Source organism: Saimiri boliviensis, chromosome X, assembly GCF_048565385.1.
Source record: "Saimiri boliviensis isolate mSaiBol1 chromosome X, mSaiBol1.pri, whole genome shotgun sequence".
Classification (NCBI taxonomy): domain Eukaryota; kingdom Metazoa; phylum Chordata; class Mammalia; order Primates; family Cebidae; genus Saimiri; species Saimiri boliviensis.
This window is the reverse complement of record NC_133470.1, coordinates 35,952,204-35,976,952: the sequence shown is the minus strand read 5'-3', so window position 1 is coordinate 35,976,952 and position 24,749 is coordinate 35,952,204. Positions and strand designations below refer to the sequence as shown.

General features: G+C 44.6%; 1 long non-coding RNA gene across 1 annotated transcript in view; it reads left to right on the top strand.

Moving 5' to 3' along the window:
* Positions 1-24,464, top strand: part of LOC141582686 (uncharacterized) — a 36,728-nt gene extending 12,264 nt beyond the window's left edge. The window contains exon 3 of the long non-coding RNA XR_012515569.1: positions 24,379-24,464. This is a non-coding gene — a long non-coding RNA (uncharacterized LOC141582686). The remainder of the gene's footprint in view (positions 1-24,378) is intronic.
* Positions 24,465-24,749: the final 285 nt, after the last annotated feature.

Below are 24,749 nucleotides of genomic sequence, written 5' to 3'. Positions count from 1 at the left end.
GGGACTGTGGGGAAGTTAGGGCAATTCTCCATCCTCTTTGCTATAACGTGCATGTGGTAATAGTACTTAGCGGGGTGTGAGTCACAGCGAGATCATGCACAAAGCACAGAGAAAGTGAGCCCCATGGTAAACATGAGCTGCTGCTGGGGCCATATCAATCACTTGCAAGTTAGTATGAGTTAGATCTTACAGCAAGGCTTTGATCAGGGTGAGAGGAGAAGGGTGAAGCTACAGGGGAAGGGTCCTGAGTTAGATGAAAAAGCCAACTCCCTGCCAGCACACTTTAGAGAGGGCGTGGCACAGAGAGCAGGGTGTGAGGTGCCCTTTGCAAATGTGAGGAAGAAATAGCAATGTGCAGAATTTCAAGGGCTAAAAGCTGTGCTGGTTACCTTCTGGTAAAGGCCAGCTTCTGACGCCTTTGTTCCTAGCTGGCTCTGTGTTTATGCAATGAGACATCAAACTTGTGTCCTCTCATTAACCCTTTGTTTCTTCTTTGTTCCTGATTTAGAACCCCCACACTCTGATTATTTTTAGAGCTGTGAGAAGTCAGAAGTCACTTCTGTTTACAGAGGCCCGCTGCCTTCAAAGGCATGAGGGAAGTGCTAACAGCTCTCTCCTCATTCCCTGCCCCGCCCTTTGCAATACATTCTGGGGCGCTTTGCTCAACGGAAGAAAAATCACAAAGGAAAGCAATCTTTTCTGTCTCTTAGATGTTTACTTTCTCCATTTCTCCTGACCTGAGTGGGTTTAAAAAACATACACATACACTTTTATGCTTCCCCTGCAAAGTGGGGAGGACCCAGGCAGACTCTGACATGAGTCAGTGTTTGTGAAGCCTTTGCATTCTACTCTTCCCTCACTACCTTCTAGTTTTCCTTCTACCGTCTCCCCAGCACACCAACTTGGTAGCCTCCAAACCAGGCCAGGGGAGACCTCGAGCAGCCCTCTGTATTAGGGGTGACTTCAGTGGACAATTCCCACCAGATCCTAAGTCCCCCAGTTTGAAGACCCATGGCCATCGCATGCCCTCATTTCCACATCTAGAAATTTCTACTTTAGTACTATAGAGTGAAGGAGCTTAGAAATTCTGTAATCTAACTGCCATTCTCCCAACGAGGATGGCAAGGCCCAGAGAGCAGATAGGCTTTTCCTAGGATACAAAGCATGACCCTTTCCCACAGGGCTTTTCCCATAGAACATAAGGTTTATAAGTATTAACTGTATATATGAAAATTATGTTACAGGCCTTTTCCCAACATATTTTTGTTCTTTCCCATTGTTTATGGATCCTTCTGCCATGGTATAAAAATTATATAGTTATGCTTATATTCAATGATTAGTCTATTTCTCTTTCCCATGCAATGGTCTTCCACATGGTTTTAATATTGCCTCTGAAGGGTAGTAGAACATGTCAGTCACAAATATGCCACTTTGGCATATTTGCGTTACCCTCAAGAATACCCCAGGTTTTACTAAATAACAAGAAGCTGGACTGATCAGGGTGTGTGAATTAATAATACTTAGAAGATAGGGGCAAGTGACTATTCTAGGATATCGTCAGTTACTCTTGACAGCAGTGCCCAGGCTCCTCTGCCATTTTATGTTCAGAGAAGTAGTATCACATGCTCTGCTGAAATTGTGGCCGTGCTGGGTACATATCTGGGTGGTTCGATGTGACCAGAAGATTCTGTCACTTCTCTTTATTGTGATGTGTTTACACTGCACCAGGGTAGGGCCCCAGAAATAATAGTCTTACGGTTCTGAGACCATCTACCTGAAAAGACACACATTCACACACACACACACACACACACACACACACACACACACAAACACACACACACACACACACACGCCTTTGAGTACTCAAATGTTCCTGTTCACATCTACACATACCAGCACAGAGCTAACATGGATGACATCGCAGCTGACACATCACTGAATATTCTCTTCCCACCTATCCACATGCATGTAATTTGTGCAGAGAAAGCTGTCTTCTCTAGATCTGGAGGCCAATGTCACAAAATGTCAGTCTCTGACAGGAAATGTGATTAAAAAAAACCTGCCTGGTGTGCATGGCTTTAGCTATCTGTAGAATCTTCTGCAAGCTGACCAATGTCATAGGCACCATTGCGAGTTCTTTCCACGTTGGGGCTTCTTTAAGGGGAGCTGTGTCTTCTGTCATAGTAGCTTTGTGATCTTTGGGAAGAAACTTACATCTCTGTACCTCAGTTTTCTCATTTGTAAAATGACAGTAATCATGCTCACCTCTTGATTGTATGTGTATGGTGGGGGATTCACATAGAATAATAAGACAGTGTGAAGACACTCAAATTACATCTGGCCCAGGGAAAAACAACAACAAATATTAGTTCTTTCTTCTCTTTCTCATGAGTTAAGAATGTTTTCATGTATGTTGTTAGGATAATATGGTGGATTCCTCACCTTACTATCTCAATAATTACCTATGTGACTTGGGGAATGTCCCTTTATCTGTGCCTCTGTTTCATTCATTCATTCAGGCAGGCAGGCACTAAATATTTATGTAGTGTCTACTAAGGGCCAGTCATTGTTTTAGGTGCTGAGGAAACAGCAATGAACAAAACAGACAAAATTTTGGCCCTCACGGAGTATATAAACTAATCAGATGAATTAGAAAACAACGAAATATGTCCTTCAATGGAAAATAAGCAGTCTTCATAGAGTCTAAAATGTCAGAATGTGTCAGCCTTAATATATCTAAAAAGATGCTGAAGTCTGCTCAATTCTCTGTGCTATGACTCATGTTTCCAGGGTATATCTGTTAGGAATCTTTTGATTTTAAATGTCATAAGACTCAACTCAAACCAATTTAAACCACAGGAGAATTGGCTCACATAATAAAAAAGTTGAGCAGCAATGTTGTCTTCAGGGACAGTTTGACCCAGTAGCACAAAAACTGTGCAACCAAAAACCTCGTTTCTCTTCATCTCTCTTCTCTGCCTTATTCCATTTTGACTACGGTTCCACATGGTGGCCTCCATTTTCCCCAGGTCCCTCATTAAAATAACCAATTGCTACCCAGCACCAGGTCTTAAAGCAGTTTCACATCACACTACCCAGGGGCTTTCTCAAAAGTCCCACCAAATTGCTCCTCACAATTGATCCCATCCCTGAGTGTGGAGGGGAGGTCTACCTCCACAAACCATACTGAAAAATGGGGACGTGATCCCCTGAGAAAAAAATCAGGGTTCTTTTGCTTGCAAGGATTGAGAAAAGCTGGAGAGACAACCCAAGCTGGTGTCTTAGTGCATTCTCACACTGCTATAAAGACATACTGAGACTGGGTAATTTATAAAGAAAAGGCATTTAATGGGCTCATGGTTCCACAAGATGTACAGGATGCATGACTGGGGAGGCCTCAGGAAACTTACAATCATGGCAGAAAGTGAATGGGAAGAAGGCACATCTACATGGCAGGAGCAAGAGGAAGAGAGTGAAGGGGGAAGTGCTACACACTTTCAAACAACCAGATCTTGTGAGAATTCACTATCAAACTGTCATGAGAACTGCAAGGGGGAAATCCACCCCCTTGATCCAATCAATCACCTCCCACCAGTTTCTTCCCCCAACATTAGCAAATAGAATTCAACATGAGATTTGGGTGGGGACACAGAGCCAAACTATATCGGCTGGATTGTCCCACAGGAAGCCAAAGCACATGCCCAGGGCTCAAACAAAGCAGGAGAAACAAAGATTTTTTTAAAAGGCAATTACATATATATACTTAAAAGCATTGACGTTATCACAGTGAGAAAATTTACAGCATTGTTTTCATTGTAATTGTTTCATAGCTGAGCACTATTTTTATTGTGAATAACACATGGGATCGTGTAGCCCACAGTATAATCTTTTCAGTGCTTGAAGGTCCCTAAAATCTTAATACAACCCCGTGGGCAATCAACAAACTATACCTCCTGCAGCCGCAGCCATGATTTCCAGCATAGTGTTCTGTGTTTCTTGAGGGCAAAATCACTGGAAAGGGGTAGGAATTAGTAAAGTGGTCTTTGGCTTTATACATCTGCAGGTTCTTGTGAGTCCGGTTAATGTGGATCAGTCCTACAGAGGCTAATGATCTCTGAGTGAACTAAAGGTGTTGATTTCTGGGCCAGCCACGATGAGACCCAGGCCTCCACCAAGACACAGTTTCTGAGAGAGCTGTCCCTCCTGAGAGAGAGAGGGACTGTCCCTCCCTCTCTCCTTAGCACTCTCTTGGTAGCCACAGGACTTTTACTTAACTTAGTCAAAATGAGGCTCAATAGAAGAAAGTCTAGAAGGAAATACAACCAACCATTAGCAATGGTTATCTTTGAGGGGAGAAATATAGTGGTTTCCATTCATTTATTTCCCAAATGTCTATTGACAGCCTAGATTGTACCAGGCACTTTTCTAACCATTGTGAGTATAGCAGAGTACAAAGCACAAATAAACCACCTGCCTTCATAGTGCTCACACTCAAGTGAAAGAAGACAGCTATTAAACCAAATAAATAAGCAAAATCTATAGTATGACAGAGATGAAACTAGGAAGAAAAAGAGATCTGGGGAAATAAATGGGGAATTGGGAGAGAGGTGAGATTGCAAATTTAATTACGTGTCCAGTGAAGAGCTCACCAGGAAGGTGGCATTTGAATAAAGGCATGAAAAACACTCAGGAGCAGGCTACGTGGTTGTTTAAGGAAAGAGTGCTCCAGTTAGGGGAAAGGACCAGTGCAAAGTCCTTGAGGCAGGCTATAGCAGGTATGTTCCAGGGGCAGCAAAGAGGCCAGTGTAGCTGGAACAAACCTATGGTGGGAGTGGGAGCAACAGACAAAGTCAGAGGTGAGGAAGAGAGGGCAGACTGTGGGACTGCACAGGCCCTCTTCAGGACCTCAGCTTTTGCTCCAAGATGGGGAGCATTGGAGAGTTATGGACAGGAGTGCCTCTATGTGGCTTAGGGTTTAAGGAATCCCTCTGGCCGCTCTGTTGAGGATGGACTATGTATCAGCAAGGAGGAACAGGAAGATTGATGAGGCCATTGTAAAAGCAGATACAATGACAGTTTGACTAGGGTGGCAGTGGTGGAGGTGGCAAGAAGGAGTCATGTTCTGGATCTATTTCCTTCTTTATTCATATTTTGCTATTTTCTACAGTTCCCTCAATGAAAGTGTAGGAAAGAAGACAAATGAAAGCTGCATGCCTTAATTATTTCGGGTGCATGGTGAGTTGTTGATATGGTTTGGCTTTATGTCCCCACACAAATCTCATGTTGAATTGTAATTCTCAATGTTGGAGGTGGGGCCTGCCCCGAGGTGATTGGATTATGGGGGTTGTTTCTAATGGCTTAGCACCATCCCCCTAGTGCTGTCTGGAGGCAGAGTGCTCATGAGATCTGGTTATTTAAAAGTGTGTAGCATTTCCCCCTTCATTTGTTCTCTCCTGCTCCTCCATGTGAAGGTGTGCCTGCTTTCCCTTTGCCTTCTGCCATGATTGTAAGTTTCCCGAGGCCTCCCCAGCCATGCTTCCTGTACAGCCTGCAGAACTGTGAGTCAATTAAACCTCTTTTCTTCATAAATTTCTCAGGTAGTTCTTTATAGCAATGTGAGAATGGACTAATGCAATTGCTCTAAGTCTCATTGCTGTTGTGAGCATGGATACACCTCTCTCCTGGAACCCTGGGCCTGGGGCACCCAGAGAAGAGAGGAGGGCTTCATACCAAGGGTGGCCTTCCCTGCATGACATCCAGCCCTCCTGCTCACCTCAGGGCAGCTGTGACACATTCATCCAATGAAGGAGTCACCAGGGGAAGGTCACCATTGAGAAGAAGGTGAGATGGGGGACTGGGTCTCTCACAGTGCATCCTTTCTCCAGCCTCCTCAGCAGAGACTATAGGGCCAGGAGGAGGTGGCGTGATGGCAACTTGGACCTAGTCCCACTGATCACATGATGCTGGGGAATATCGAATGGTTGTGGGAGCATCTGGACCTATGACAGGGCCCTGTGACTGGACCCTATGAGGGCTGTGTCCATGCTTCTGCCCCTTTGCCTGTCGATGATGGAGAACTGTCCAGTGACCACCTGCAAAGAAGTTGGTCTGTCATCCTTTTGCAAGATTAATGCTTGTATTCCCACTCTCTGTTGGAGGTGCTGTCCTCTATGGGAACCACTAGCCACATATGGTTTTTTAAATTGAAATATAAATTAAGGGCAAATAGAATGAAACAATCAGTTTTTCAGTCTTACTGGCCACATCTCAAGTGTTCAGTAGGGACCTGCAGCTGGGAGGCCACTGTATTGAATAGCACAGATCTAGACCATTTCCATTATCACAGAAAGTTCTGTTGGACAGTGCTAAATTCGAAGATGGGACAGGCTGTTTGACATTTGCTTGCTGATGCTCACAGTACACTGGCCACCCCAGGGGTAAGTCTTGTGGGATGTGGCAGTGTGCCATCAGGGAATTCTACTTGATGCCTGCCTCTTCATTCCTCCACATCCTTCATGGTTCAACTCAAATGTCACCTTCTCTGTGAATGGCTCACTCCATTCCTGGGCTCCCATGACAGTCACAAATACAAATAAGATACTATTAAATTCTTGGAATTATGTAGAATCATGTATGTTGTAGTCTGCCCCCATGTGACTGTCAAGTCTTTCCATGGCTGTGACTGTCTTATTCACCAGTGTATCGCCAAAGCTTGTGGATGCCCAACAAATGTCTGTGGCATTACACATCACAGAGCCCACTCTCCCTCCATGACTGTGCATATTCACACAGGTCACTTAACCTCTCTGAGCTCCAACTGCATCAGCGTTAAAATGTAGGTACCTGGGACTAGTTATATTATTGAGGCAGGCAGTCAAAACCGTGCATAAGATTGACAGAAGCTTCTTTGGGTGTAATGTAATAGAAAGTACACAAATCTTGATAACAGACGTGTTTCTTCCTCTCACCAGCTGTGTGACCTTGAGCAATGTACCCAACAGTTCTGAGACATTTTTTTTTTAAGCTCTGAGCCTTTTAATTCCCACTTTTAATGAGGAAGTAAGGAAAGTTATTGTGGAAGTGGTGCTGGGAATAGGGTCTGGCATATCATGGGGGTTTACTATCCATTAAAACCCAACCTATTTGCAGATAGAACCACAAGGTCTCTGGAAACAGGTTGATGGTCCTGACAGCCTAGGGCAGGGTTTGGAGCTGGAACTCCCCCAGTACATGGCAGGCTGCCTCTGTGAGTTGTTTTTCTCAATGCACCTGATGGTGGTGGTGAGTATAATTCATCCCTGCTCATGGTTAATGGCTGGTGACATTTTGAAGACGGCTTCCTGGCTTTGGCTTTGCTGGCAGCAGGGGGATTTAAAAATGCCCGATTGATGTCAGTTTCCAAGAAATACAAAATAGAATTGCACACAGCACCTGAGAGCAGACACAAAGTCACAAGAACGAGATGCAGGCTCTCAGATATCCCTGCAACCCTCAGACCTTGCCCCCAGTGACTGGGAAGTATTGGCCAGAGTGGGGTCGTCCGTCCCAGCTGTTCGGACATGCTGAAATGGCGGGCCAATTTGCCATGGGCAGAAACATTTTGTGGGAACTTGGGGAATCGATATTCTATGCTGGTATTATAATTCACTTTTCGAGAGAGAGGACGTAGCTCTCGAAAATCTTGGGTGAAGTAAACCACATATCTACAGGATTAAGGGGATTTCTCTGCTTATAAATCGCACCCAGCAATGGGTTGGTCGAGTGTGTGGAGCGGGTGAGGGAGGATGGTACGGAAGGGACAGAGGAGTGGAGGCTCTGGGTCCCATCGAGACCCTTGATCACAGCATTTCACGGGAGGCCAGCACACCAGAGTGAGCTCAGACAGCTGTGATTTTTCTGATGGGAATGGCACAAAACAGTGGCCTGGAGTAGTTGGGTTGGTAGAAGCAGCCAGAAATGACTCTGAAGTCAGGCAGGCTGTTTAGGTAAGCACCATAAACAGCCGGGCCCCTTTCTGACACCAACATTACCTACTGCATCTTAAAAGAAAACCAAATAGATTTGTAAGATTTTTTTTTTCCTCTTAGACTTGCTAATGAGTGCGTGTCTCTGCTCGTTTTGTTCTGCTTCGAGGGGACAAATTCGGATCAATGACCTTGAATGTATCAGGCCCTTTCACGTGGGGCAGAGCCAATTTGGACTGACTCCCAGCCGGCGTCCTTCACCCTTTCCCCTTCCTCACAGGCCCTCCCAAACACTTTTTCCTTTGGGGAGAGAAACCCTGGCAGAAACCCTTAAGAGCTGGCAGGAGGCCGGTGTCCCCAGCAGGATCACTGGGCCTTCCCGGGACTACAAGTCCAGGGAGGGCCAAGACTGGAAGTGAAATGCATTTCTTGGTGTCAGCGTGTTCCCTAATGGGTAACAGTTGATGTTGCAGAATCAGCCTGATGATTTGGCATGATTAGAAGGTGCCACTTCTTAGGCAGGCCTGGGGATCATGGATTGAGTGTGGAATTAGTTCTTGGCCCCCCAGGGAGGGAGCCAAAGCGCGCTAGAGAGAAGCCTCCACTCGTGCTAAGGAAGCAGAGGTAATAACTAATAACCTTCCCTCTGCCCCGCCTTCTCCTAACCTTGTCGTGAACCGTGGTTGTTTTGTTCAAAGAAGTGCTCGTGCAACCAGGCTCACTTTAATGAAAAGCAGACCCTTGCTCACCGTTGCCCCTCCTTGGGTAACAGAGATAAAAACCTAATGGCATGTCAGATCCTTGATGGCAAACTCGCCAGGAAAACAAAATTATCAGGGTAGAGCGGAGGCAGTGGACCGTATCTGCTTTTGTACTATAAAATAACATAACCCGATGACCCCCTCATTTGCTGAAGGGGCACCCGGCTGGAAACACGGAGGCCTCTCACAAAAGTTCCCACTGCCTGTCACGGCTGCAACTCTGCTTCGAAACAACCTTGCTCTCAGCTCTCTTTTCTTCCCCTCCTCTCAGACATCTCAGTCCTCATTTCGAATTTCCAAGGCACAAGCCCTTGATAACAACACGTTTATCACCACACAAATTGTGAGACTCTTGACAGGAAAATGTCCTCAGAAGGTTTCCTGTGCAGACACACATACCCACCCACACACATTTGACTCCACGCTGAAAAACAAAATTCCCAAACTATCTCTATCAGATAACAAAGTCAAAAAGTCCCTTACCTATCAGGTTACTGAAAGACTCACTTGACAATTCACACAATGATGTTTAATTGCATCCAAGAGATGTTTTGAAACAATGTCAGAAACTGAAGAATGGTGAAAGTCCTTTAAGAACAACACTTTTGTCAGAAGAGCATAGTGACCTCAAGAAAACTTCCCTGAGTCATGAGGCTGGCTGCCATGACTACTTCTCTCCTTCTTCTCTCCCTCCTTCCACCTGTCACAAACATTTACAGAGTGTATATCATGAGCCAAGGTCCAAGATAGATTCTGGAGAACCATCCTGAAACAAGACAGGAATGATCCCTGACTAATTTCTGATCACTCCTCTGTGGCAGAGCTGCTGCTTGCCCCCCAACATCCAATATCACTTTCTTTCTTAATAATAAGATCCCCAATTTTTAGCTAGGCACTTCATTCTCCATAACAAAAAATACATGTCCCAGCCTCCCTTTCAGCAAGAGACGCAACCATGTGACTAAGTTCTAACTAATGGGATGTAAGCAGAAGTATTGTGTGACGTTTCCAGGAAGTGTTACTGAAGCAAGGGAAGCGTATCATCTCCTCCATCTTCCTCCTTGTGGGTTGGAATGTGGATATGATGGCTGGAATTCAAGCAGCCATGTTTTATTATGAGGTAGAAGTCATGAATGGCTAATAGCAGAAGAGGAAGATACAGCCTTCAATTGTAGAATCACTTTGGAAAACTGGCCATCTCCTACAAAATTAAACATGTACCTGTAATACACTCAGCAATCTTACTCCCACTCATTACCCAAGAGAAATGAAAACGTATCTCCACACACAGATTTTCCCACAAATGTTGGTAACAATTTTTTCCCATAATAATCCCAATCTGGAAGCAACTGAAATGTCTAACAACAGGTGAATAAACAAATTATGGTGTGGTCATACTATAGAAGACTAATAAGCAATAAAAAAGAACAAACTGCTGATACCGCAACATCGGTGAGTCCCGAAAGCATTATGCTGACTGAAAGCAGCCAGAAACAAAGGAATAGCTACTGCATGACTCCATTTACATGGAATTCTAGAGCAGGCAGATCCACTCCCTGGTGATAAATGTCAAATCACCTGGAGAGGGGCACGAGTAAACTTCTGAGCCGATGGAAATGTTCTGTTTTGTTTGGGCTGTTGATTACATGGTGCAAACATTTGTCAAAATTCTTCAGGATCTGTGTATTTCACCACATGTAAAGTATGCAATAGTAATGACAATGATATTGATAATAATAGCCTGGGTCCTTTTGACTTTGTAATGCCACCTTTTCAGCCCTCAACTGTCCACCTCTAAACCTTATTTATGATGAGAGAAAGAAACTTCCACCAGTCTTCTGTGGCATTTTCTATCACTTTTAGCTGATCCTGTCTTGACAGCACTACATCTTCTCCACGCCAGTCACCGGTCAGGCAGGCTGACTCCTCTCTCTTCTCTGAGTGCTAAAGTCCACAAGGGAGTAGGTCCCAGGAGCTATGACACAGGGGAGATTTGACAGCGAGGTTAATCCAAGTGCCGCAGTTTTGAAAAGTCTCACTCTGGCCCTTGTTCCAGGATTTCCCCAGCCTGAACACACAGACAAGTCTCCTCGCTCATTCTCAGCCCACCCAGGAGAGTATAGCATTGCAGACTCCGTGCCCTCACACCTGGTAGCCCATTTGGCAAGTAGGATCCCACTTTGTGGGGTTTACTCTGGTCAGCCGGTTATTCTTGATTGCCGGTACTAGGACTATTCTTAGCACACCGTCCATCCCTAGGAGACTCTGAAGATGCACATGGTTGAGTAACAGCTGCATCATGGCTATTACCAATGCCATTATCATCATCATTATTGTTGAGATTCAGCTTATGTGGTATGCCAACCAGGGGAAGTTTGGGGGCCTTTTCCATAATTGGAAGAACCAGTCAGGGCACGTGTGGGTTTCCATTTGGAGTCGGTGTGACCTCAGGAGAGGCATATTTTCTTGTATATAGCTGGGGCTGGCATTTCTGGTAGTTCCAGTAGGCAACTGCCCGTGCAGAGGGATTTCAGCTTGATCCTCTGTCCTTCTCTCCTATCTTGTCCAGCCCTGCCACCTCTGTCCCACCAAGTAGTCCCCTCACCAGTAACCACAAATTCTACAATTAGGGATTCATTCCTTTGACTTTACATTTTCTCTGCCATTAAAATGCAAATTCTTCTGGTAGTTTTCCAAGAATTGTGTTTTATTTATTTATTTTTTCACCTTCTCTGTTAAAATAAGGAGGTGGAATACATAAAGGTCCTCATGAGAAGGCATTATTGTGGAAGAAAGAGCATGAAGAAAGAAGACGGGGCAAAGTCAGTGAGGACAAAACAACAAGAAAGGTCAACACTTCCTGTGTTTCTAGCATGCCCTGGGTGTCGGCTCACATGATGTTATGAGAGTGGCCCTATTCTTGAAGTTTTATTTAGCAAACACTTGATGCATTACTATACACTCAGGCACTGTAGCAACAGCTATATGAAACTTAACTCATTTAATTCTCATATCAACCCCATGAGGTGGGTTTATTAATATCCACAGATTATAAAGGAGGAAACTGAAGCACCTGAGGCACAGAGAGATGAAGTAACTTGTTGAAGGCCACATGGCTGGTATTTAGCAGAGCTGGGATCCCAAACCCTGACACCTAGCTGCCAAGGCTGTGCTCATAAGAACTTTTATGTAACTATAAAAAAGCAGGTTATTGATCTGCCATCATTGGATAATCTTAATTGCCCAGATATCTTGCGTGTGTGTGTGTGTGTGTGTGTGTGTGTGTGTGTGTGAGACAGGATTTCACTCTGTCGCCCAGGCTGGAGTGCACTGTCACGATATCAGTTCACCACAACCTCTGCCTCCCAGGCTCAATCCTCAGCCTCCCAAGTAGCTGGGATTATAGGTGCACACCACCACACCTGGCTAATTTTTGTATTTTTAGTAGAGATGGGGTTTCACCACACTGGCCAGACTGGTCACAAACTCCTGACCTCAAATGATCCACCTGCCTTGGCCTCCCAAAATGCTGGGATTATAGGCATGAGCCACTTCTCCCAGTAGATATCTTGCTTTTTCATTCATACAGTATTTTTCAAATAGATACTAATATTTTTTTCACAATAAGATGTTTTCATTGTAAGGATACACCCACATATTCCCAGCATTTCACTTTCCTCCCAATATATTTTTCCAAAGGAAAAAGATGTGGTATCTGTTTCCTTTTTTTAAAAAAAAAAAAAAAAAAAAAAGAAAGAAAGAAAGAAAAAAAAAGTCTACAAGCAAAATACCAGGAAAATAACAAAAAAATCCTGACTAATGGATGTTGCGCCATCAGCTCAGCGACACCAGGACCCAGGGTGCATACCCTCAGGCCTTTGAAATACATTTCCTGAGATTTTAGGGTGAGGGTTCTTCAATAACAAGAGGGAAGAAACCTAAAAATATTGTTCAACCTGGAGGTGCCACAGGTGAAGAAAGGAGACACAACCCCAAGGAGCGGAGAGGACAAATATTGGAATGTTTTTAATGGGAGAAACGCCAAGGTGTGGAACAGGTTTCTTGTGTTAGTTGTGACATCTGTGGAAGGTTCTGGAAGCTGTCGGCTTCAGCACTGGCACTTCTATAAACCTAGGCAGTTGGGAGCCTGCCAAGGCCAGGAGTGGGGAGTGACATTTTGGAGAACAACACCTGGAGCCTTTTTTCCCCGAGAAATAAAAACCACATGTGTAACTAAGGAGAAGCAGACCATTCCACAGAGAATTTCCTATTCGTATCTGGGTGGAATTGGAATCTTCTGTGAACTTTGTTCCTGCCTCTGTGTCCTTATGCTAATGACACTGGTGTTTCGTTGTTTGCAGGGGCCACAGGAAGGAATGCTTCATGTTTTGGAAAGATGGACCAGGTTTAGGCAGGGGTGAGACAGAAGCGAAAGGATACAAGCTCCTGGTGGGTACAGGGAAAAGGCAGGACTCTGAACTGAATACAGGCCCTGCTCCAGTGATACAAGCTCTGATGATATCCATAGTTTTCTGCCCCTATAGTCCTCTGCTTCCCGACTAACTGGGGCTGCCAATCTCTAACCTGACAGCCTGGCCTTTCCTCAAGGCCAGGGATCAGTTGAGGCCAACATCTTACTTGATCCTTCCCTGAAATACCGCTGCCTGTCTGTAGCCACATCAGTTTAGCCTAGGGCTCCTCAGAACGTGCTACCAAGAAAAACCTCTTTCCACCACAAGCCTGTTACCCCTTCACACTTCCCCATTTTCAAGGCCTCTGCTGTTGCCACTCTCAGAGTTCCGAGAGACTTTCAACTCCTTTTCACATCTGTTCCACTGCCCAGAGCCTGCCCAATCCAGTGGGTGAATCTCCCATGGCCCAGACTCAACCTGTCCCATGCTACGGGAGCCCTCTTTCTAATTGAGGTTCCAAATGAACTGAACTCGTGAGTGAATAGGCATCTATGTGCACTTTATCTCATATCATCCTCTGAGATGGATACCATTGTTTTTGTCCAAATAACCTGGATGAACTGAACTCGTGAGTGAATAGGCATCTATGTGCACTTTATCTCATGTCATCCTCTGAGATGGATACCATTGTTTTTGTCCAAATAACCTGGATACCTGGGCTCAGAGAGGTTGGGGCACTTGGCCATGAGCTATAGCAACCTTTCTCAAAGTGAGTTCGGTGGAACACTAATAGCATGGTGAAAAAGAGTCATAAAACATCATTTCACAAACTATGCCTCCCAACTGGATTCAAAATGGACATACTCACTAAAGGCTCTGAGATCTGTCCCACATCTTTAAAAAGATTGACATGCCCCAACTCCAACATCCCAACTCTTTTTTAACTTATTTCAAAAACATAGCATTTCCCTAACTTATTTGACCGGAGAACATTTTCCCCATGCAACTTGTAGATTAAATTACCATACAACAAAAATTCACTCCATCTTTCTAAATCTTCACTTCACAAAGAGTATATACTTCCTTGTCCCATGGATGAAAGGCTGGGCCATGTGACTTGCTTTGCCCAGTGGAATGAAGGTGGTGGTGATCGTGTGACAGTTTCAAGCCTAGGCCTTAAGAAATATTGCATGTTTCCATTTGCCCTTTTGTGACTTTCTGTGTTCAATGAGAAGTGCATGCCCCAGGGGGCTGCTTCCCAACCATCCTGAACCTGGAATGAGACACATGGAACATAGCTGACCCAGCCAACCTGCAGATGCACAAGTGAAGAATAAATGTTAGTCATTGTATGCCACTGAGGTTTGGGATTGTTTGTTACACAGCATCATTATCAGTGATGCTGATACACCAATACACCAGTCCTATTTAATATCTCATAGAATCACAGCACTCAATGGAATCCTCTTTTGAAAATGCTGAGTTGAAGTCAGCAAATGGCCAATCCAGAGTTGCACTCAAGGCTTCTAATGCCAAAATTCTAAGGCCTGCTTTTTCTCACTGAATCAAGTTGATAGAAATGAGCAACATCTGTCTCCAGGGTTGGAAAAACTGCCCTGAGACAGTGTGATTTGGGGATTTTTTACTGCAACGAGAAATACAGGGGATGGGGCAGGTGATGTTCATGGAGTCTCCAGGCTGGCACTCAGAGGCAGGTCTGGAGCCCTCGGGCAGGTGCACCAGAGGCAGGAAGCATGTGCTGCTGTAGTCCCTCCCAGGCCAAATCCCTGGAGGCACTGCATCACAGAGGTTCTCATCTCAGACTCTGAGCACTGCTTTTGAGTTCTTTCTTTCCTTAAACCTGCAGAAGCCACATTATTTTCCAAGGTCCTTGTCAGTAGCCTAAATTCATACCAACTTGCTGAGTTGGTACAAAGTGCAGAATTGATGGTACAGAAAGACAACTACAACCCTTTAGACCATGTCAACAGATCATCCGTAGCCTCAACTGAAGAAACATTTCATTAAATCCTTGCAGTTTCTCCCCAAAGAGTAGGAATGCCCTTCTATCTTTCAAAAACAGATTGAGGCCTGGCATGATTTTCACTCCAGCTGGGACAGTGGATTCACCTGAGCTAAGCTCTAGAGATGGTCGTTTAATCTTCATTAAAGAAATACCTCTTGAGTACCCTAGGCCATGGAGGAACTGGAATACATCATGTCTGCAGGGAGTGGGTACAATCCCAGCCCAAAAGGGAGAGAGGCAGGCCAATAACAACTACAGTGCAATGTGCTGAAGGAGTGTGTGAGTCTGAAGGTTCTTTGTAGGCAGAAAAATACCTATCAGGACTGTCCATATATGAAGGCAATTGTGAAGCCCCCTCCACTCTACCAAATAGTGGCTATAGGGCTACCCTCACAGTTAAACTGGTACAATGTGCACAGAATGGGACTGATTCATAATCTATGGGGTGAACCCTCCACCCTCTAATGGTGATTGGCTGACAGAAGAGTGAATGAGCTCCAAAATGCCAGCTTAAGCTGAATAGGGATGTGTCCTGGGAGGCAGCCCTGGAATAAGATAGGAAATTAGGAAATGCTGAGTTAACAAATCAAATCCCTTGTCTCGTGCTCTGTTTGGAAAGACACTGTGAAAAGAAAGATGCCACTCAGCCATGGAGACTTCCAGTGAAGTGAGACCTAGAGGCAGAGGCCAGAGGGACCCACTGAATAACTCCAGGGGAAAGAGTGCCTTGGCTCAGGTTACCCTTGAGTGTGTCAGTTTCCTTTGTTCCTTAGCTAAGATCAGGGCTCTGGGACTTGGATGACTTGAGCAAGGTAACCAGTACCCAGTGTGTTGAGGACGCACTCACTGTCAGGGTTGTGGAAGTTCAGTGTCAGCACTTGAGAGTGAGTGCTTCCTTAAGTTTTGTGCCTTGGCTGTCTCACTGCCTCACCTGAACCCTAGCCCTGGCAAAGAGGCTCAAAGCAGCAGGTCTATGCATGGAAGGTGTGTTTTGAATCTTGGCCCTGCCACTTATTAGTTTTGTAATCTTGAGCCAGTTCCTTAACTCTCTCAGCTCCAGCTTCCCCTTCTGTGAAATAGGGATACAATTCCAACCTTGCAGAGGGATACAGGGGGATGATGCTGGCAGGGTACTAAATGTGGAGCCTCTGGTAAATGGTTTTTGCTGGTTTGGAAAGGTATCCTTTCCATGAGGGGAGAGTCCTTATTCAGGATTATCTGAGAGATGTCTCTTAAGGTCATTGTAGTGGAGGCTCTGAAGTGCCACCCAAGATTCCCTTCAGGACCACAGAACTGCTTCCTCCAGCTGCTAAGAGAGCCACTGGCATAAAGGCCTCAGCAGTCTACCTCCTGCAGGAACTGCCTCAGCTGAAGAGAGCTGCTTTATCCAAGGTCCACTCATTTCCTGGGGCAGCCGACATCCAGTGACTGGTCATAGAGGGCCTGACCTCTTGCCCCAGTTTGGGGCTAATCTGTAGGGCTAGCTCCAAAGTCCCCAGGGTGTCAGTTGAGGCCTCTCAGTGGAGGGATTGTAGCCCAAGGTCCTTCCCTCCTCTGCTTTCCTTTGCTCCCCTGCAGGGTCTCCTCCACACACTTCTTGCATGCCATGTGGTTAACTCATCTGGGGAGTCCATTCACAGGGGAGCACAGCCTGCGATAATCATTCCACCCCCTCCTTGTATTTCTGTGCTCACCGTGTTAATCAGGATTCTTTTGGTTGTAAACTTAGGCAAAAAACCAATGCATCAGATTACAGAATCCCAGGAAAGTTGAAAGGTGGGGATAGCAAGGAAACCATTGGTCTTTCCGCTGTGACTCCTTCTGTGTGTGCATGCTACTCTCTCTCACCTGTAGACCACTTCTACTACACGGTGGGATATGTATCTGCTCAGAGCTTCCTAATTCTCCACCTTAAATTCCAGGCCACTTGAGAAACACTGACTCATTCCTAGTTTAGAAAACTCCAGAGAAGACTTGTGATTGGCCCATCTTGGGTCGGGGCCATCCTGAACCAATTAACAGAGCCCAGTGACCATGTTAAATACTCACTCCCAGGGGAACTACCACGTTCTGGCAGTTAACAGAGGAAGAAAAAAAAATGAGTTTGGCCGATAAAGGGAAAAGCACCCACTAATAGAAACTGTTGTCAGATTTCTGGTTGCCTGGCATCTGAACCCCTTTTCTCTGAATCTAGGTAGGAGGTAGAGCCCACCTGTCACTTGAGCAGCTAAAAATGCATGACACTTGCTGTAGCAGACACTGTTGTGCCCACGCATAAGCGCTTGGCACTCACCACTACTGTATATGCCAATGTAAGCACATGTAACTTTTGATACAAACAAGGTTAGATGGGCATAGAAGTTGACTTTGCTCAAGAGGTAATGCCTGCCTCAACCAATGACAGGTGGGAACTGGTCAATCAAACTCCAGTTTCCCCACCCATCAGATAGGATAACTCCAAGAAGGTCTATACTATCTCCCAGAGCTCCCCAACAAAAATGAGCCCCAGTTGCCCACAGCAGAAAAGAAATATCTATGTATACACTTAAATCATTTAAGCCAAATGCCTTTTTTGACCTAAATGATAAAGTTTCATGACCTGTCCTTTATCAGCTTCTCTCTTTTCCTATCTCAATACCCCACTTCCTTCTGGCACTTCCTGGAATCACTTCCCAAGTAAATTATCCTTATCTCAGGGTTTTTGCCTGGAAAAACCCAAAGTAAGACACTTGCCTTCTCAACCTTCCTGATGGTCAGGCCATGCATGCATGACATAGACTCAGCCAGTCAGATATACCTGCCATAGATTGGAATCGGCAGCTAGGGACTCTGGGAAATTCTTTCTGGCAGCAGCCATGGTGGCTATAACATCCAGATCCCAGCAGGCACCAGTGAACAAAGGAGTCATGTCTGTCAGCTGTTGGCACTACAAGCTGGTGTTCTTGCTGGCTTGGGTCTGCCTCCCCAGCTGCTCTCTGACCTCTACCTGCTTTTCAAGGATGGTTCAGCAGTTTTACCAGCAACTTGGCACGTCACCTAATATTGCTTCAACAATTCCTTCAATGATCCAATTAAATCAGACTTTGCTCTAAAACCCAAGCTGCCATCAGCAAATGTGGCCACTCATATCATTTGTTCATACGCAGAGAATGTGATGTCAGGCTGGTGAGAAGGTCTGGCATCAGTCTGCATTAGTCTGATTAGCCATTGTGACTTGGATATTTAAGTCTCTGTTGAGCTGGATGAGTGAGTTGATCTGTTCTCGGGATGCTGAGAGGATCCGGTTTCCGAGGCTGCCCAGCTGAAGATATGACTGCCACCCATGGTGAGTTCACCAAAACGCCACCTCAGAGGAGAGTGAACAAGTTCCAGCCTGGGCAACCAGCAGATTCTTCCCGGACATCACTTTCCTGCATCCCTCAGAATCAAAGCCCTTCATATTTGAAAGAGCAGCACCAAGAGTCTTCCCACCATCACCCAATCAGAGTCACTCACAGGCGAGAGTCCTTTTTGGAGCAACACAAGAAGTGCAGAGAGCTGGAGAAAGGGCCAGTAGGAAAATCTGTGGATACTCTGTCCAGAGGAGAGTAAGCACAGAAAACCAAATGTGCAGTTTTGAGCTACTGCTAAAACCTCCTCAGTGTAGGGAAGAGAGAAAAAAAGGCAGATATTTTCTTACTTTTCTGACTTCTTCCTGGCCTTGATCAAATTAGCATCGTTAAGTGCCAGTCTTGTCTGAACATATGCAAAAGAAACATTAGAACAGAATAGAGTAAGAATGGAATGGAATGGAATGGAATGGAACGGAACGGAATGGAATGGAATAGAACAGAACAAGCCGAGTTCATGATACAGGCAAACAACACCATCTTGCTGCTTCATAATTCCTGCTTCAGTCTTATCTTTCTTCCATGAAACAAATGCCCTATAACTTTACCACCAGCAAAGAGGGTGAAAATAAGCAAAAAGAAAGTTCCCTTATTGCCTCTAGGTGACTGTGGGAGGTCGGTCAGAAAGGCCCGCTTTTGCTGAAACCACATTTACACACTGACACACTCCTCTCTTGTTAATATTTGCATTGAACAAGCCGTTTTGTGTGCTGACATTTTGCATCTAGTTAAATGCCAGCAAATCCAGAGAGATGTGGCTTTGACCTGTGGTTCTGCCCTTTTGGACAAGCGTCTGATGCTATGGTCCTTTCATTCTAATTTCTTATATTCCACGTTTTGAATTCTTTCATCTCTAATTTTTTTAACTGGATGAAATGCTTCAGACTTAATATTATCTTTGCTGAATACTTAATTGAGAAATGTTGTTAAAAAGGCATTTGGCTTAAATGATCTAAGTGTATGCATAGATATTTCTTTTCTGACAGTAAAGTGGCTTTGAATGATTTTTGTTATTATTAGGAAATTAAAGAAAAATTTGCCTTAAAATGTTTAGTGCAGTATTTTTTTTATAGTGCATAGCTTTGTTAACCATGAGGGAGAAATTGCTATTGAGGATTTCAAAAGTCTAGGGAGACAGCAGGGTGTAGTGATGGAATTGTATGCGCTCTGGAAGAAAGGAATCTTCAAATCAAGCACCCTCTACTCACTACATCTTGGATATGAGAAAATGAGGTGCAGAGATGTTAGGGGGCTTTCTACTTCCCACGGTGGTCCAACGTTTTCATTGCCAGGTCTAATTCCATGGCTTCTCCATGGCTTCCAGGTGGGAATAGGGTAAGGACGCCCTCCTCTTCCAGTTTACTCCACAAGTCCTCCTCTGTAGTTCTGAGACCACATTCAGTGGCCACAGCTGAGGGCCAGGAGGCATGGACAGTCAGCCAAGCTAAGTCCCTTCTAACACTTTGGCATCAGGACACAATGAGTTTAGTTGCCTCCTTAGTGGGATGGTCGCTCTGGGCAGCATTAAACTATTAGTCTTATGTAGGAGTGTGTGCAGAAGCTCCAAGCCTGTAGCCTGGTAGGCTAGGAGGCCCTGATCTCAGCTCTTACCCTTCTAGCTCTTGGCTGCCATTTCTCTTGAGATCTACTTGTGCTACCTGCCCTTGGGGCTTGTGCCCAGCCCCAGCTTCTTTACCTAAAGGTCCTTTCCTTTAGCTAGCTATGGGTCTTTCATTTTCTGAAATCAAGCAATCTCTGATTAAGTATCATAGTCCTCTGGATTCCAGGAGAGTTACAAACCAAATTGTTCTAATTCAGTTCTGTTTTCTTAGCAACTTTCATCCAAAAAAAAAGATATGTTTTCATCAAAAGAAGAACATGATTTTTTTAATAGATAAACTTCCATATGCTTTGGTTCATGAAACTTTTAAATTTTGGTCAAGCCATAGAATTCAGGCTTTGGAAACCTAAGAATAATGTGGAAATTCTCCTTCAAATCTTTTTTATTTTCTTTTTCCTCTCTTGGTTCTTATTTTCCTTTTCCTCTCTTGATTCTTGTTTTCCTTTTCCTCTCTTGGTTCTGAAGAATTTCTCCCATGCGTACATTCTTGTAACTCCACATTCATAAGGTCTGTACCTTGGCTTCCTATTCCATTCATTCAATCATTCAATCATTTATGCATTCAACAAACCGTCATTACCTACTAAGCACATGGTATTGTATTATGTGCTGTGAATTCAGGGATTAATAGGAAAATTTCTTCAGGGTACTCAGTTATTAGGGGAAGCAGACAGGAAATTGCCGAGTATAGCTCTGGTGGAGGTGGTTACAAAGTTGTCTGAAAGCACGGAGAAGGAGCAGGTACCTCATTTAGCTGAGTAGAGCTGGGGGAAGGTAGTCAGAAAACACCTCCAAGAAGTGAAGTCTGAGTTGAGGCTTGATGGCTAAGTATGTCAGTTCATGTCCTCTGGGAAGCAGGCATCAAGATCGAATTAGACATCTGTGAGGAATACATAAGGGAAGCAGGAGGAGGTGAGGAGGGCCTTCTGACAGGGAGGCAGGTGCAACCCCATGGAAGGAGAGGGGAAGGAAGAAGGAGGAGGTAGAGAGAGCCTCAGCTGGCAGCACAGTTCTGAGAAAATCTCAGCCAGGCTGATGGGAAGCCCCTGAGCACAGACTACCCATCAGAGAGGTCCAATGTAAGGCAGGAATGACCCAGCGCTAGTCCCAATCCCTCTCCTCTCTGTGCTTTGTCATGGGTGTGAACAGCCTGGAGAGACGGTTGCCCCAGCAGGAATTCTTCAAGAGATCCTGAAGGTGTGGCAGCTGGAGGCTGTTAGACAATGACATTACTCCCAGGACATTTTCTACTGGAGGGAAGTCTGAACGGCGCCCCGCCATGGCTGCCACACTAAATGAAGCTTACCCTGGTGAAGAAGGTGAAGAAAGATGCTTCCAGCAGGAATGGAGAGCATGAGCAAAGGCCTGATGGCAAAAGTGACCATGAAAAAAGAACACACAATGGGGAAAGGACAATCTTTGTAATAAATGATCCTGTGAAGTCTGGATAACCACATGGAGAAAAGTGAAATTAGACCCTTATCTCATAACATACACAAAAATCAACTCAAAATGGAAGGATGAAAAATTTCAGTGTAAAACCTGAAGCTATAAATCTGCTAGAAGAAAACATAGGGGAAAAGCTTCATGACATTGGTGTGGGCAAAGATTTTTTCAGTATGACCCCAAAAGCACAGGTAAAGAAAGCAAAAGTAGACAAATGAGATTGTATCAAACTAAAAAGCTTCTGCACAGCAAAGGAAACAATTAACAGAGTCAAGGGAGAAAATATTTGCAAACCATAATCTAATAAAGAGTTAATATCCAAAATACATAAGGAATGCAAACAACTCAATAGCAGGGAAACGAATAACTATTAGAAATGGCCAAAACACCTGTATAGACATTTATTAAAAGAAGATATACAAATAACCAACAGGTAAATGACAAAATGTTCAACACCACTAATCATCAGAGAAATGCAAATCAAAACTGCAATGATATATAATCTCACACCTGTTAGAATGGCTACTATCAGAATGCCCAAATATAACAAATGTTGGAGAGGATGTGGAGGAAAGGGAACCGTCTTACACTGCTGGGGGGAATATAAATTAGTACAGCCATTATGGAAAACAGTATGGAGTTTCCCCCCCCAAAAACTAAAATAGAACTACCATATGATCCAGCAATCCCAGTGCTGGATATATATCCAGAGGAAATGATATCAGCATATAAAAGAGATGTCTGAACCTCCATGTTTATTGCAGTGCTATTCACAAGACCCACGTATGGAATCAACCTAAATGTCCATCAACAGAAGAATGGATAAAAGAAATATGGTATACATACACAATGGAATACTATCCAGCCTTAATAAAGAAAGAAATCTTGTCATTTGTGACAACAAGATGAAACTGGAGGACATTATGCTAAGTGAAATAAGCCAGTCACGGAAAGACTGTATGATCTCACATGTGGAATCTAAAAAAGTTGAAATCATAGAAGCAGCGAGTAGAATGGTGTTTACTGGGGGCTGTGGGATTGGGGAAATGGGGAGATGTTGGTCAAAGGGTACAAAGTTTCAGTTAGGAGGAATAAGTTCTGGAAGCCTAATGTACAGCATAGAGACTATAGTTAACAATATTGTATTGTATACTTAAAATTTGCTAAGAGTAGAACTTAATTATTCTCTCCCCAAAAAGGCAACTGTGTGAGATGATGGATATGTGAATTAGTTTGATTGTGGTAATCATTTCACAATGTATACATGTATCAAAACATCACGTTGTACACGTTAAATGTATACACCTTTTGTTTCTCAGTTATACCTCATTAAAGCTAGGAAAAAGAAAAAAAGAGAGAATGTGGCAAGCTTGGGAGAATCGCAGGTAGTTCAGTGGACCAGAGAGAAGTTTGATGTTAGGCTTAATATAAAGGCAGTAACTGAAAGCTTAAAAGAAGGAGAATGACAGAGTAAAATCTTCTTGACTTCGAGTTTAAAATGTCCACTGAATCTGGTTGTGCAATGGATACTTTCAGCCCGCAAATGTACAATCTCTTCCTTATAACTAAAAGTGTCTGCCAACTGGATGGAAAGACTCACACAATACTATTGTATATTGAGCACCCAATATGTACCAGGCACTATGAAGCCCCAGTCCTATAGTAACTCATTTAACTCTCTCAATCCTATAGAGAAGGTCCTGTTATGTCCTTATTCACAATTGTGGAAACTGAGGCACAGAAGGTGTAGTAACTTGCCCAAGGGCATACAGCTGAGAATCCTGGGACTTAACATACTCTTTCCTCAAGCCTCCACTCTCAACAACCGTACTCATCTTTTTTTAAAATTTTTTCTCTGTAGAGAGGTGTGCAAGTGAAAAATTGTCCCATAGGCATCTCCTACTCACCCCCATCAGCCTATGTAAGAAGACTGCTTAGAAATGTGAGGTAGTTATGCAGGTGTGTGTGGGATTGGGGGGTCCTCTGGAGGGAAGCATAGTGTTTTTTCTCCTCCTAGGTTCCACTTCCCACCACACTCCTGCGACCAACCAATTGGGGGGCTTCAGGAGAAGTGTTCTCCTCTGTGAAGGGGCACCTGGTGACCCTCTTCAGAGGTCTAATTCTGTGTTGCAGAAACCTAGGGACCTGCTCAACCTGTGCACTGGGATTTTAGGGAGAGCTTGAGCTGTCCCTGGGAGGCTGGGAGCATTCTCCAGCAGAGACCAGTAACTGCTTTCTGCCTAAAGAATCTGGAAGGAGGAAGAGTGGCTGGAATCACCTGTGATGGCAGGTGAGGGAGAGAGGGCAGAAAGTGTAGCAAGACTGTACTCCTTGGACTTGGAATGGCAAGGGTGTGGGAGCTTCTGGAGACCAAGCAACTTCTGTACGAGGTAACTGGGCTGGCACTGATTCAAAGAGATCCTACCCAAGAGAGCTGCCTGCTGGAGTGAGGGGTCCCAGCAGAGAGAGGTTGTGGGGTGTAACAGACTAGGCAGGAGTTGAGAGGGTGCCTTTTTACTGCAAAGTTCTATAGTAACTCACATAAACCTCACTACAATCTTAAAGGGAAAGTCCTGTTATGTCTTCAACAGAGAAATTACAGTGCTGAGGACATTTAGAGGCCTCCCAAACACCCATGGAAATGTTCCAGGAGAAGGCATCATCTAGGAGCCTACCTAGAGAGATCCAGTGATGGGATTATTAGAGGGTGGCCAGGGAAGTGTGACTGTACTCTTTTCTCCCACCTCTCTCTCCAGACTCCAATGTGTCAGAGAAGAAAGGAAGACCCAGAAACAGCCAAGGAGAGGGGCTGAGGAATGAGAGATGAAGGAGACAACAGATTGTCCTTCTCATTGCCAAACCTTAGAGTGGGCCCGAGGGGATTGGACTGGGAAATTGAAGGTTCCTGGAAGGTATGGGCGCTGAGTAAGATGTCAAGTGATAGGGAAGGGGGAGCTGATAGTTACAGGTGCAGATGCAGATGTCGGAGCAGCAGTCTGTTTCCTATTACTATCCCATCAACTTCAGTCCATGTAACAGGCTAGTTTTACATGCATCTACTGACCAGCCACATATACATTTAGTCCTTGGAGAAAGAGGATACTATTATACTCATTTCACAAATGAG